Raw genomic sequence first — 13,453 nt, 5'->3', positions numbered from 1 at the left:
AAGTCCACTGCCAACATCCTGAGTGAGGACCCCAGTACTAGCCATCAGATTTCTCTGGGAGTTCTGTAGCCAATCTCCCCTTTTCCTTCCTCAATTGATTCCTCTGATCCTGAATTACATAAGTCATGAAGACCATAACCTCAGCCATGCCACTCCTTTGTTGAAATCTCATGGATGGTTTATCCAGCTACAGCACCTCACAAAGCATCCTTCCCACCTTTAAGTACAAGTGCCTTCTGCCTGGAACAGTTTCCCAGGGAACCCCAGTTACCTCTCAGGTCTTCACCACTTGTCACTTGTCAGGGCAGACTTTCAGAGTCCCTGCCTCCCATCCCACTCTCCTCCCATCTTCTGGAATACAGCCTGCCCTACATGTTGCTGATCCCTGTTTAATGCTGTCTATGGGTTCACTAAGGGTAGAGCGGTGCTATATTCCTCCTTGCATCCCCCTGGCTCAGGAACCTGCAAATAATACAAGCTAGACTTAACAGAGGTGCTGTGGAGAGGACTAGCAGGCTACTTGGCCTGGCCAGGGAGTGGGAATGGCTCCCATTAAGAAACTGACACGGGGCTGGGAATATGGCCTAGTGGCAGGAGGGCTTGCCTCATATACATGAAGCTCTGGATCTGATTCCTCAGCACCACATAATAGAATAGGCAAGAAGTGGTGCTGTGGCTCAAGTGGTAGAGTGCTAGCCTTGAGCAGAAAGAAGCCAGGGGCAGTGCTCAGGCCCTGAGTCCAAGCACCAGGACTGGCAAGAAAAAAAAAAAAAAGAAAACTCAGATAAGGAGAACGTAGGGGCAGAAAGTGTTCCTGCACTGGGACTGTGTGTGTATTTGGAATTGAGGAAACTTTACAAGGGGACATAGAACATACCCGTGTTTTGGAAAGACAACTCTGGCTGCCCTGGTGGGACATCCAATAGGAGATCTAGGGTGGCGGCAAGGAGATAGGAAACTGTGGCAGCCTCTCAAGAGTGAGGTGATGATTGGGCCTTGGATGAGGTGTAGGTAGAAAATGGAAGGAACGGGGCTGGAAATCTGGCCTAGTGGTAGAATGCTTGCCTTTGCCTCTTATACATGTAGCCCTTGGTTCAATTCCTCAGCACCACATATATAGAAAAAGCCAGAAGAGGCACTGTGACTCAAGTGGTAGAGTGCTAGCCTTGAGCAAAGAGAAGCCAGGGACAGTGCTCAGGGTCCAAGTCCAAACCCCAGGACTGGCAAGAAAAAGAAAGAAAGAAAGAAGAAAATGGAAGGAAGATGTTAGAGAGATCCCTAAGAAGCCAGGATTTCATAGCTCCTTGGATGTGGAAAGGAGATGGGGCCAAGTCTAGAACAAATCCAGCTTTCTGGTTCAGGGGCCTAGAAAATGACCAAGTTGGGGGCATGGAAAGGAGGGTGGGCAGGTGTGGGGCATGATTGCTGGGAGGCAGGCCCTGCCGGGTCAGCCTCCAGGAGACAGGTGTGGAGTCGAAGCACAGAAATGCTTCTGACACAGGCTGAAGGCATGGGAACCATGAGGCTTCCAGGCACAGACTTGTCCAGGCCCAAGAACAGCTATGATTGGCCAGTGATCAGAGGGTGAGGATCTTGCAACATTGCAGCAGCTGGTAAGATAGTAAGAAAATCAAGAGGGCACAGTGTCCAGAACATGAGGGCCCCAAAGTATCTCCAACAGGAGGGAGTTTTTGACTGGATCCAAGTCTGCCACTGTTAAGGGGTCAAGTCAGATAAAGACTCACAAGTACCCCTTGGCTTTAGCAACAAGGAGGCCAGGGGTGACCTTGAGGAGTTGTCCTGTGGACGTGGGGGTGGAAGCCAGATCACAAGGGGTCCTGCAAAGGAGAAACAGCCAAGAATGCTGGCTGTGAAAGGAGCTGGAGCTGGGTGTCAGGGTATGGGGTCAAGGAGGGTTTTCTGTTCTTTCAAAGATAGGCAAACTGGAGCCTTCTTGTTTGTTGTTGGTAAAGAGCCATCAGGGAGAGATAGGTTGGAAATGGGAAAGAGGGATTGGAGGAGGGAGATTCCCCAAGGAAGGAAAAGAGATTAGATTCCTAAATAGAGCTGCACAATTGGTGGGGGTGGGGACAAGCCAGGGCCTGTGCTGAGCTCTGGGGGCTCAAAACAGCTGCCCACTATCCCTGGCAGCCAGGGTGAGTCACTGGGGGGGGGGGGGGGGAAATAGCCCAAACTGGCAGTGTGGGAAAAGGAGCTGGGCCAGCTAGTTCCTCAGTCTCCCCAGGGGGTCAAGGAGCAGAGCCCAGCCTGGGCTGCGAGCCCTGAACCCCATTCTCTGAGCAGCACAGTGGGGGGGGGGGGGCTCACTCCTTACAGGTTTAGGTAGAGTTGTCAGAAGCTTGTGTTTTACTTCTGTTTTTCTCTACTTCTCTTTGAGTCTGTTTCTTCTTTAGCCAAGAGTGAGTCAAGGGGCTGGGAATGTGGCCTGGTGGTAGAGTGCTTGCCTAGCATGCATGAAGGCCTGGGTTCCAGCGATCAGCACCACATAAACAGAATAAGCTGGAAGTGGTGCTGTGGCTCAAGGGGTAGAGTGCTAGCCTTGAGCAAAAGCAGCTCAGGGACAGTGCTCAGGCCCTGAGTTTAAGTCCCAGGACTGGCCCCCCCAAAAAATGTGAGTCACACCAGGTCAATGATTTTTAACTTTTCCTGGGAGGGAGCATTTTCCATTCTTCCCAGACATATGTGCGTTTGGAAGTTTGCAGACAGCTGGGGAGGGGGGGAGGGGGCGGTCTGAAGAGTGGGTTTCTTGTGAGGCCCCAGGATGGGGGGAGGGGAATTCTCCAGGAGGAGTGGGCCTTCCTCCTAGGCTCCTCTCACTGCCTCTGCTGGGCCCAGGTGGGGTGTATCTCTGGTGAACTTGAAGATCCGGTGACCAGTGGGCTGAAGTGGCCAGTAGGGGTGAACCGCAGACTAGATGCCACCCAAGAAACCAGCTCTGTCCCACCCCGCTCAGCTCCTGGCCCCCTCTGCCAGCTGAGGCCTCTGGGCAGGGAACTATGGGCTTTCACACCTCTCCCTTCACGCCCGCACATTAAAGAGGCCCGACTGGGGCACGAGGGCTGCACACCATGCTTCGCCCCCAGAGCCTGGAAGCCATGGGAGTTGGAGAGGCCTAGGTCCTCAGGAAGGTGGGGGTGGGCCCCCCTCATCTCCTTCCTAGGGTCCATCCCTCTAAACTGACCAGAGGGACTCCAACCCATGCCCGGCCGCGTGGACCACAGGAGACCGCCGGGCCCTCCCGGGGTGACGGCGGCCCGACTCCCCCGCCACGCCGGAGGAGGCCCCGGGCCACGCCCCCACGCCGCCAGGACCCGGGGTTGTGTTTCTGGGGCTGCCCGGGGTGACGACTGGCTGAGCCCGCAGCGGCGCCGCCAGCCGGGCGCTGCCTGGCCCAGCCGGCGCGCGAACTGCTGCCGCCGCCGGGGACCTCCCCGCCCCCCCCGGGAACCCCTCCCCTGACACCCCCGGCTTAGCGGATGTGCGGATCACACGGCGGCCCAGCTGCTGCGGCGCGCGGCCGCGCCTCACGGGAGCGCGCGGGAAGGGCGGGGCCCTGAGGGGGCGGGGCCTGAGGAGGGGGGCGGATACCTACAGGTGAGAACGGCGGGCTGGGAGCGCGGGGCGGGGCGAGGGGCGGGGCGATGGGGTGAGGGGTGGAGCTAGGGGCGGGCGGGTGGTGGGCGTGAAGACCCAGAAGGAGAGCCGTGATCTCCACCCGCTCTACCCGTAGCTACCCCGCTGCAGGTGAAGTACAGAACATTAACTACCTGTATCTGGGCAAAAGGAAGAGGCGCCTAGTGCCAAAGCGCCCGCGAGAACCGGTGAGGGGCGGGGACACAGTGGGGGCGGTCTGGGGGCGGGGCCCGTGGGGGCGGAGCAAGCCGGGGGTATGGAGAAGGGCCAGGTACAGCTAAAGTTGTCAGCTGCAGATTTGGCCTCAGGATAGAGAGCCCAAAGGAGTTGAATCCTAGTGGGAGGCACCCTGCCTGCAAGCAGCCCCAAGGGGTTATTACAAGATTTGGGCAGGATGCCAGTGGCTCACGCCCATAATCCTTGTTACTCAGGAGACTGAAATCTGAGAATCTAGGTTTGGAGTGAGACCAGGCAGATAAACCATGGAGACTTATCTCCAATTAGCCAGCAAAAAGCCAGGAGTGGAGTTATGGCTCAAGAGGTAGAGCACCAGCTGTGAGTGGAGAAAGATGAACAAGAGGCCCAGAGTTCGAATCTCGATACTAGAAGGGAATTTTTTTTTTTTTTTTTTTTTTTTTTTGCTGGTCCTGGGCCTTGGACTCAGGGCCTGAGCACTGTCCCTGGCTTCTTTTTGCTCAAGGCTAGCACTCTGCCACTTGAGCCACAGCGCCACTTCTGGCCATTTTCTATATATGTGGTGCTGGGGAATTGAACTCAGGGCTTCATGTATATGAGGCAAGCACTCTTGCCACTAGGCCATATTCCCAGCCCCTAGCAGAGAATTTTTTAAAGATTAACAGATATGGCTACATTGAAATTTTTATTGAGAAAGAGGCTAAAAAAAAAGTAGAATCACAAACATAACACCAGCTCTGTAGCCATCATAAGGAGTTCAAGGACTAGAATAGGTGTTAGCCAGAGAGAGAAAGAGAGAGAGAGAGAGAGGCGGCCACCTGGATAAGGTGCAGACGCCATGTCACTCCCTCTCCCATGGGAGATATGGCCCCACTAATAAACCTCCTTATAAACCTTCTTTTCCTGTCAGTGACTATCTCCCCATGGTCCCCTGGGATGCCCTGGACATATCCTTTCACCAGGGAGACCCTGTATCAAAAGCAAACAAAAAGAGCTGGAAGCCGGCACCAGTGGCTCACACCTGTAATCCTAGCACTCAGGAGGCTGAGATCTGAGGATCAGGGTTCAAAGCCAGCCAGAGCAGGAAAGTCCATGAGACTCTTTAATTAACCACCAGAAAACCAGAAGTGGAGCTATGGCTCAAAGTGGTAGAGTACTAGCCTTGTGCTGAAGAGCTCAGGGACAGCGCCCAGGCCCAGAGTTCAAACTTCACCACTGATGAGAGAGAGAGAGAAAGAGAGAGAGAGAGACAGAGAGAGAGAGAGACAGAGAGAGAGAGAGAGAGAGCACTGGAGATATATCTCAAGTGCCAGAGCATTTACCTATAAGCAAAGCCCTGGGTCCAAAAAAAAAAAAGGAAAGCTCAAAGTTGACCTAAGAGCATGCAGGAGGCTACCATCCTCTGTGTCTGCGCACATGCATGTGCATCTGTATGTGCATGTGTGTATGTATTTACACTTCTTTAAAGACTACTGTATCAGCCTATGAGCACTACTCTGTGTGTAGCATCTATAATCTGTGTCCATTTAGTCAACAAATATTCATCAAGGGCCTATTTTAGTTTGTGTCAGGTTTATATACCAACTTAATCACTGCTATATACTCATAGAGTAGTGAGATCCCTGCCCTCTGGAGCTTGCACTCTGGGAAGCCATCCAAACAGGTCAGAGCCAAACTGCCTGCTATGGGAGAAGAAGAGGTGGGTCAGATGTGCTTTACCTGGGACAGGCAGGGACTTTGTCTTGCTGACAGGTCTAGACAGTGCCAGATACATAGTGGGGCTCCATCATGTTGAATGAGTTTCTGGCTTGGTCAGGAGGATCTGTCTGAAGAGCTAAGTCTTAAACTAGTCTTGAAGGATGTGGGACAGTTATTTCTAGCCCCTGGGAAGTTTGGGGGCTGGGGAGAACAGTGTATGCCTGGTTGATGATCCCTTGCTCTAACTCTGCTCTGGAGAATCTCATTGCTCTCTTTATTCCTAGCTGTTGTCTCTGTGATCTAGGGAGACCTGGATTGGATTTAAACAAGGCCCCTCCTGGGTCCCTAAGGTATTTGCCAAGCTAATTCACTCCACTGGCCAACTCCAGACAAACCAGCAGGACCTGGCCATTTCCCTGGAAGCAACTCCTCCCCCCAGCAACATCAGTCCCATGACCTCTGCCTTTGACGTAGGGCAGCATCCTGCAGCTGGGAAGGAAGTCTTTAGTCCTGTCTAACCACAGCCCCTGCTGAGGCAAACCTAGCCCTTTCCTTTCATTCTTGTGGGAAGAGGGGAGGAGGTGGGGTGACATGGACAAGGATCTCAGTAAAGATGTGTGTGTGTGTGGGAGGGGTGTCTCTGTGTGTGTGTGTGTGTGTGTGTGTGTGTGTGTGTGTGTGTGTGTGTGTGTGTCTCCCAGCTTGGTAAACCTCAAAAGTCAAGGATAATCACTTGTATTAGTAGCTTCTCTCATGTGTGTTGTCTCATTTAATTCTTCAACAACCACTTTAAAGACAGAAACTTGGGCAGGTGCAGAGAGGGAAATAGTGGCCAAACTGGGGACCAGAAGACAGGTGTCTTGATTAAATAGCAATAACAAGCCAGGCACAGGTGGCTCATGCCTGTAATGCTAGCTACTCAGAAGGCTGATATCTGAGGGTTATACTTTGAAGCCAGACTGAGCTGGAAAGTCCATGAGACTCTTATCTCCAGTTAACCAACAAAAATTCAGAAGTGGACTTGTGGCTCCAATGGTAGAGTGCTAGCCTTGAGCACAAAAGCTCAGGGACAGTGCCCAGGCCGAGTTCAAGTCCAAGTATCAGCACACACACACACACACACACACACACACACACACACACAAAGCAGTAACAACTAATATTTATTACATACTTACTCTCTTTTTTTTTTTTTGGCCAGCCCTGGGGCTTGGACTCAGGGCCTGAGCACTGGCCCTGGCTTCTTTTTGCTCAAGGCTAGCACTCTGCCACTTGAGCCACAGCGCCACTTCTGGCCGTTTTCTGTGGTGCTGGGGAATTGAACCCAGGGCCTCATGTATATGAGGCAAGCTCTCTTGCCACTAGGCCATAACCCCAGCCCCCATACTTACTCTCTTGCCAAGGAGTATGTCTTCTTTGAGCCTCATCGCTTCTTGTGAGGTGGGTGCCACCAATATCTGCATTGTCTTCAGAGGCACCAAATGACACCTCCAAAGACACCAGCAAGTTCTTGTCAGAACTGGATTGGAATCCATACCTCCATTGTGCTATGATGTACTCCCTGGGGAGTAGCCTGGGGCTCCACAGGGGTGTCACCCTTCTCTTCTTTCCTGGGGCTTGGGGATGCAGGCTTCAGGCTCTTTGCAGGATGATCCTATAGCAGTTTGATGTGAAGTCAGAGATGAGCAAGAAGATGGCCTGTGAACACTGCACCTTCCAAGGTCCTCTTTTCCTCTTTCCCTCTCTCTAGATGAAGATCGCCTGTTCCTTCCCTCCTGGGCCCTCTGAATTTCTGCCCTATATACCCCCGATAAAAGAGCTCCTGCCTCTTTCAGGCTGACTCCACTTTCTTGGGAATATAATCTCACATTTTATTTTCCATTGACATACACTAAGTTGACTGAACCCACAGAACTAGGGGCTACTGTTCCCCCCCTTAGCCCACCCACCACATCTATCCTGCTTATAAACCTCCAGAGGGGCAGGCTGGTTGAGCCGCACCAGTTCCTGGTCTCCCACTCTCCCCACCACAGAAAGGAGAGACCTACACCCTCCTGAGTAGAGTCTCAGAAGTGTCAGTTTCCTGATTAGTCAAGAAAGACATGGGCTGGGGACATAGCCTAGTGGCAAGAGTGCCTGCCTCGGATACACGAGGCCCTAGGTTCGATTCCCCAGCACCACATATACAGAGAACGGCCAGAAGCGGCGCTGTGGCTCAAGTGGCAGAGTGCTAGCCTTGAGCGGGAAGAAGCCAGGGACAGTGCTCAGGCCCTGAGTCCAAGGCCCAGGACTGGCCAAAAAAAAAAAAAAAGAAAGACATCTTTTCTTCTTCTTCTCAGTCCTGGGGCTTGAACTCAGGCCCTTGGCACTGGCCCTGAGCTTCTTTTGCTCAAAGCTAACACTTTACCACTTGAGCCACAGCCCCAGTTCTGGCCTTTTCTGTTTATGTGGTGTTGAGGAATCAAACCTAGGGCTTCATGCATGCTAGGCAAGCACTCTACCACTAAGACACATTCCCAGCCCCAGGAAAGACTTCTAGAGGGTGCTTTGAGCTGGGTCTTGACTGATGGGAGGGTGTTAGAATATATTAGACATTGCCAGAAACCATGCAGACATACAGGTACAAAAGAACAAAGGAAAGATTTATTGCCAGCAAAGGGACCGGCAAGACCCCTTCTGGCAAGGGAGAAGTAAGAAGTGCCAAAGTGCCAGCTACCTTATATGGTTATAGCTGCCCCAAAGGAGAGCCATCGCAGGTGACCTATATGGCCTTCAAGGTTTAGGGGATCTTGCTGCCTTATATGGCTATAGTTGCTCCAAAGGAGTTCTTTCTCAAGGTAAATGGAGGTAGGGCTAATTATTTACTGCCCTTCCTAAATGAGGCTAGTTTTGCTTAGGAGAGGAGCATGCTAATCTATGGGAAAGGGGCCTGTTGGGCTTATTGGGCTTACAGAGGGTGTACCAGGGACTCATCATTCTAGGAAGAGGGGTGGCACAATCGCAGGCTGAAATGGTCATTCCAGTGACTATCCATGAGACTGGCAGCCAGATGGGCCTTCTGACATGGTCCTCTGGCTAGGACCAAAGCTTCAAACATCTCCCAGAAGATTTTGTGCAGAAGGAAATAAGAAGCCCCAAAATAGTGTCAAAAGGGGGCTGGGGATATAGCCTAGTGGCAAGAGTGCCTGCCTCGGATACACGAGGCCGTAGGTTCGATTCCCCAGCACCACATATGCAGAAAACGGCCAGAAGCGGCGCTGTGGCTCAAGTGGCAGAGTGCTAGCCTTGAGCGGGAAGAAGCCAGGGACAGTGCTCAGGCCCTGAGTCCAAGGCCCAGGACTGGCCAAAAAAAAAAAAAATAGTGTCAAAAGAAGGAATGTGACTCAAGGGGGGTGTCTCTGGCCATCAACTGGATTCAGGGTCTCAGGATGCCTGTCTCTACGCTTTCTCTTACCCACTGTCCCAGGTCCTATCTGGGGCTGAGGCTGGCAGCAGTCCTGCCCAAGGCGTGGCACAAAGGACTGATGGCCAGAAGAATGAAGCATCTGTTTAGTGGCCTGTCCTCCCCAGTCCATAGGCCCGCTTCTCACCCATCCTCAGCCTTTGTGGGCTTTCAGCCACATAAACCTCTAAACACAGGGTGGCCCATGAGGACAGATCAGGACTCCCAGACCCCTTTCTCCACACAGAGCCCAGCCCCCACCCCTGGGCTCTCCGCTCCCTGGACATCTGTAACATGGTCCGCTTCCGTCCAGCCCTCTGCCCTTACCTAGTTAGGTCCACTAGTGCCTTTGTCTGGACCAGGCCAATCGATTTCTTCCTGGGTTCCCTGCCTCTAATCCAGCCTCTTCCAGAGCCCACCTGCCTGTGTTCTACAGGTCCCCGTGGACCATCCAAGGTGACCTATAAAGGCAGCTGGCCTTCTCGACAGAGGGCTGGGCTAAAGAGCACAATCGTGGTCATCAGCATAGATTGTCTCATGGACACACATAGGACTGAGGAGAGAATCAGGCACAGACATAGACAGATCTATTTTTTTTCCTTTCTCTCCAACAAATATCCCCCACCCCAGACCTATAGAGCCTAATGCTATCTGAAAGTCTCCTCACGTCAGCCTGCCCTAAACCAAGCTCTATTTCCACACACACCTCAGCACTCTTCCTTAAGACGTACTGTGTGGGGTTCCTTACCCCTCCACACTGGCCCCAGCCTGATCCTCAGCCCTGGCCACTGCCTTTCTTCCTCCCTCACATCCTGCCTGCTTTCCCTGAGCCCCTCCCCCTTGCCTTCCCTTCTTATTTTTCTCCACCTTCCAGCACCATTTGACAGTGGATCTGTTCCTTCTGGAAACCATTTCTTCCTTCATCTTTGAGGACACTCCTTCCTCAGGCTTATTTCCTCCTCACTGGCCACCACTGACCCATCCAGGAGGCTCCCCTTCCCCAGCCCCATGGCTCTATGGAGAGTCCCAGCTCTGTCTTCTTGAGCCACATGTGGTCTCGAGTAGATCTCATCAGTCCCAGGGCTTCAAGTGTGTGGTCACCTCTAGCTGTTACATTAACAGGGGACATCTCCTCTGAATTCCAGGCTCCCTGATTCACTAGCTGCCAGCCTGCTGTCCCCAGGGGATTATTGAGGCACCTGGAACTTGGGCTCCAAGCTACACTCAACCCAGAGCCGAGAGCTGCGAGAACACATGCCTCAAGGAGGGCTGGGGTTGACTGCCTCTCTCTGCCATTTTCCTTTGGGCCTCATCATCTCTGGCCTGGATTACTGCAGAGAGCCAAGCAACTTTCCCTCCTGTGGGGCAGGGAAGGAGGACAATTCAGCAGTGGAGGCTGCCTGGGAAGAGGCAGGAAGGAGAGGGAGGCATGGCTGGGCTGGAAACCAGGCCATTTGGTAGGGATCAGATTAGGAAGAAATTAAATGCAAGGTGCAGACTCACCCCTGAGAGCCATAGGAAACCACTGAAAGGCTTAAATCCAAGGGGAGAATTATGGTTTCCCATTTTATTCACTAATTCATTCATTAATTCATTCATTTGTTCAATTTGTCTTGTCAACAAATATTTGCTGGGGGGGTATAGCTCGGTCAATTAGGTATAACTCAGTGGTAGGGTACTTGCCTAAATTTATGAGACCCTGGGTTCCATCTAACACCCAGATGCTCAGATCTATTTTTCTATTGGAAATTGACCCTGAGACAGTAAGGAACAGCTAGGGGCACAGCTAAGGGCAGAGAGGCCAGTGAGAAAACCGTATGGCTCAGCCATGGTAAAAGAATGGTGCTGGTGATTCATGCCTGTCATCCCAGCTACTTAGGGGACTGAGATCTGAGGATCACAGTTTGAAGCCAGCTTGGGCATTTGTCTGTAAGACTCTCATCTCCAATTAACTACCCCAAAACCAGTAGTAGAACTGTGGCTCAAAGTGGTAGAGTGCTAGACTTGGGCAAGAAAGCTAAGGGAGTGGCTGGGAATATGGCCTAGTGGTAGAGTGCTTGCCTCATATACATGAAGCCCTGGGTTTGATTCCTCAGCACCACATATATAGAAAAAGCCAGAAGTGGTGCTGTGGCTCAAGTGGTCGAGTGCTAGCCTTGAGCAAAAAGAAGCCAGGGACAGTGCTCAGGCCCTGAGTTAAAGCCCCAGGACTGGCAAAAGAAAAAGAAAAAAAAAAAGCTAAGGAACAGTGCCCAGTCCAAAATTCAATACCCAGGACACGCCCCCCCACAAAAAAACCCAACCCACAATGTAGGGACTTGTCCAGAGTGACAAAGCCAGAAGGTAGTAGAAGTTAGAATGGCCAAGATCACCTTGGGGGAACAGGAGAGGTGAGGGGTGACTAGCTCCTGTGGATGGAAAGGTGGTGGGAGGATTAGGGACAGGACAGGAAAGGTGGTGGGAGGATTAGGGACAGGACAGGGAGAGGGCTTCAGTTTTGCTTTTGAAGGGACTTCCCCTCCATGGGGGATTTTGGCTGGAAAGTTGTGAGCAATCCGCATTCTCGCGCTAGGCCATTCCTTTCTCATAGACACAGGGAGCTGAAGGGGTAGGGTGGGGGAATGATGGGCTCAGAGAAGCCCAAGATAAGTGGCTTGAATTTCTGGTGACCTCATCAAGCCTGAGGAGGTGAGCTGGGAACACACGCCTCTTGGCTGTGGGGGAATCCAAGCCCCAGAGAGATGGCTCTACTCTAGGGTACCAATCGGACCCCATCCAACTTATGCATCCACCCATGTCCTACTCCCCTCTCCTCCCCCCACCTACCTCCCCTACTTCCCACTCCTAACCACTTCCTACACTCCAGAGCAAGGGAAGGGAAGGGAAAGGAAAGGGAAGAAAAGAAAAGGAGAGGAGAGGAAAGAGGAAAGAGAAAAGGAAAGGAAAGGAAAAAGGAAAGGAAAGGAAAGGAAAGGAAAGGAAAAACAGATTCTGAAAGGGAATTTTCAGAATTGCTGTCCTGGTGATCTGATCACTGGATGTTGGATCCCAATGAGGGAATCCCCGGAGGTGGTCCAGGGTCTATCTCAGAGTTCAAGGCCTATCAATGGCAGGGAAGCTACTGACAAGGTACTGCTGTTGGCAAAGCCAGAACTCAGCAAGCCCAGGCCCAGGAGGAGCCCTGATTCTGGCAGTGAAGCCCTGCAAGTTCCCGCAGCTGCCTTGCTTCTCCTTGCCAATCCCGACTGCTCTCTCATCCTGAAGTGCCTTTCAGGATGGCTAAGCTTCAGCCAAACACTAGCAAAGTATTGAGAGTTCTAGAAACTTGTGCTAGTCCTCCCTCTTGCTCCCATCAGTATGCTCCACTCCCTGACCTCGGCTTTCTCCTCTCCAATGGAGCTATCAGATGGTGCATACCTCACCAGGTCCTGAGGTAATAAGGTCTAGAGAACAGTCAGAAGGGCAGGGCACACAGTAAGCACTTAGTCAATGCTCACAGCCATGAGTATTATTATATGTTGCTCCTTCCTGCTTTGCTTTTCCTTTTTTTTTTTTGTCAGTCCTAAGGTTTGAACTCAGAGCCTGAGCACTGTCCCTGAGCTTCTTTTGCTCAAGACTATCACTCTACCACTTGAGCCACAACACCACTTCTGGCTTTTTTTGTTTGTTTGTGTGGTACTGAGGAATCGAACCCAGGGCTTCATGCATGCTAGGCAAGGCAAGCACCCTACCACTAAGCCACATTCCCAGCCATCCTCCCTTCTTTTCAGGTATTGAGGCTTGAACTCAGGGCCTCATGATCTCATGTAGCTTTTTTGCATGAGTCTGGCACTCTACCACTTGAGCCACACTTTCATTGCCAGCTTTTTGGTGGTTAACTGGTGATAAGAATCACATGGACTTTATTGCCTGAGCTAGCTTTAAACCATGGTCCTCAGTTCTCAAGCCTCCTGAGTTGCTGGGATTAGAGGTGTGAGTCGCCAGTGAGTGCCTGGCTCCTTCCCGCCTTCCTATGTCTTTCACATGCATGGCTGGGCGCTCTGAGGTTCTTCCTGACCTTAGTCTGCTGGCCCCTTTCTGGCCCTGCTGCCTGCCCCACCCATGAAGCTCCTGCTGCCCAGGTACTTCCTGGTGCTGCCTGCACTCCTGGGCTGCAGTTACTCTTATTGGAAGCCACCAGAGACCCAGACTTCCTCAGGCTGGTCCTGCCTTAAAACCTCCACATCTATTGTCCCCAGAAGGTCACTAGCCAGACTCTGGGCACTGGCCTTTGGCTCAGGAAATGTGTGCATGTGTGGGCTAAAGCAATGTTGACCTCAGTCTGCCTGCTGATGTCCGCCGGATGGAATGTTTGTTCCCAGGGCCCCTCAAACTCAGTGAGTTTCAGCAGCTTTCCCAGTCCTTCTGCCTCCGTCAGTGGATCTGCTTCACTCAAAGAAATGCAGCAGTAGCATTGGTGACACC

The sequence above is a fragment of the Perognathus longimembris genome, chromosome 7, assembly GCF_023159225.1.
Source record: "Perognathus longimembris pacificus isolate PPM17 chromosome 7, ASM2315922v1, whole genome shotgun sequence".
Lineage (NCBI taxonomy): Eukaryota > Metazoa > Chordata > Mammalia > Rodentia > Heteromyidae > Perognathus > Perognathus longimembris.
This window is presented reverse-complemented; position numbering follows the sequence as displayed.